Source organism: Poecilia reticulata, linkage group LG15 (genome assembly GCF_000633615.1).
Source record: "Poecilia reticulata strain Guanapo linkage group LG15, Guppy_female_1.0+MT, whole genome shotgun sequence".
Lineage (NCBI taxonomy): Eukaryota > Metazoa > Chordata > Actinopteri > Cyprinodontiformes > Poeciliidae > Poecilia > Poecilia reticulata.
The window spans coordinates 7,586,905-7,588,533 of NC_024345.1; the positions used below are offsets into that span (position 1 = coordinate 7,586,905).

Consider the following 1,629-nt stretch of genomic DNA (forward strand, 5'->3'; position numbering starts at 1 on the left):
ACTGTTGAGAGAGGAAAGAAATTAAAGTGCAGATCCGTTAGGCAGAAACAAGCGCAGAGCGCTGGGCAATAAATGCGCATAAATGCTCCACCGTTACGCTCCAATTAATCACACATGAGACGACAAACGCAAAATACACAATATATAATTACACTGCTTACGTTAATGGTGTTTTAAAAGCAAAACCAGTAAAAACTTAACCTAGTCAGATTCCCTCCTCACCTCGTCTTGATGAGAACAGAGAGCAGTTCGCTGGTTTCTGTCCAGGCTGTGATCTGCTGACCACTTGGTTCGCAGACAGTTTCAACTTTACGCACAGAGAACATCGTGGAGTTCATTATTAATCAGAATAAGAACAATATCTGTCAGAAAATCATCTCTGATCTGGTCGCTTTAACGGACCAGAGACTTTGGAGCTCCTAGCGCAGCTGATCCACTTCTGCGGGGTTTTTCTCCCGCAGAGGGAAGTGATGCGGGATCAGGAAACGATCAGAGTTCTGCCGTCTTCTAATTACGTCATTTCGTGAAATGTTACTTGATTTCAAAAACGTTCTAGCAGAGAAATAATAAATGTTTCGTTTGATGACTACAAATTGGAAATAAAATTATTTTTTTCTTTGACGGACAACGAAAAAAACTCCAGCGCCACCTCTGCTCCAAACTATGAACATTGTCGGCCCCTCTTCGTTTTTTTCTCTTTTTTGCGGAGGATTAATACATAACTTATTGGTGTTTTACAACCACCAGGTATGAAGTGCTTTAGCCTTTGAATTGCACCACAGCGCAGGCGCAGCATAACTGAAACACCCAGGAGAAGAATATCAGCTTGTTATGAGTATAAAGGAGGCTGGTATCGCGCCTGATAAAAATCTATTTATTTATGTCACATGGACTTATATAAAGTTTTATACATTTTCTTTTGATATATTTATTATTGTTTTTCTTCTTTAGATATCAGGTTGGCTTAGAATGATTCCAAATAATGTACAGGAATGACCTGGTGCTGTTACATGTCAATCATCTGGGGGGGCCACTAGGGGGGCCAATCAGATGACAGGGGGGGCACTGGCCCCCCTGGCCTCCCCTCTGGCTCCGCCACTGGTTGCCACCCCAGCTAGCGACAATGAATTCAACAAATAGTTATGGCAAATCGGACATTAAGCGCATGAAACTCTTTTTTTCCCCGACAACATTGAATGCAACACAATGTAACCTGTGGGTTACATTGTGCAGTGGGTGTCAATGTAACCTGACACCCACTGCTAGTAGCGGGAAGTGCGAGAGAAAGACAGCGCGAGGCAGCAGCATTGATAGATGTATATGGACATTATGTGATTTATCGTAAGTCACACATGCGCCATTGCTGTCCATTGAGTCAGGAATATTGGTGGTCAATCTACTACTACAATCTACTACAATCACGCAAAGAATCAGAACAACGGACACAATGTTTAGTAGTTAATTCAACCATAGATAATAAGGGCTGGTAATAAGGACTTCAGATTTCACAGGTGAGGAAAATTTTTAATTTAAAGAAAAGATTGAACAAGTGAGCAGTGGGTCAGTTATACTAGCCTAACTGTTAGCCTGCTACTGACTTTGATAACCTTAACATGTGCTGCGCAGTTC

At 41.9% G+C, this 1,629-nt stretch overlaps 1 protein-coding gene across 1 annotated transcript in view; it reads left to right on the top strand.

Annotated features, from left to right (window-relative positions):
- The first annotated feature begins 1,438 nt into the window (after positions 1-1,438).
- Positions 1,439-1,629, top strand: part of LOC103476624 (uncharacterized) — a 20,828-nt gene continuing 20,637 nt past the window's right edge. Inside the window, exon 1 of the mRNA XM_008429100.2 lies at positions 1,439-1,511. The gene's annotated coding sequence lies outside the window, so the exon portion shown is untranslated. The remainder of the gene's footprint in view (positions 1,512-1,629) is intronic.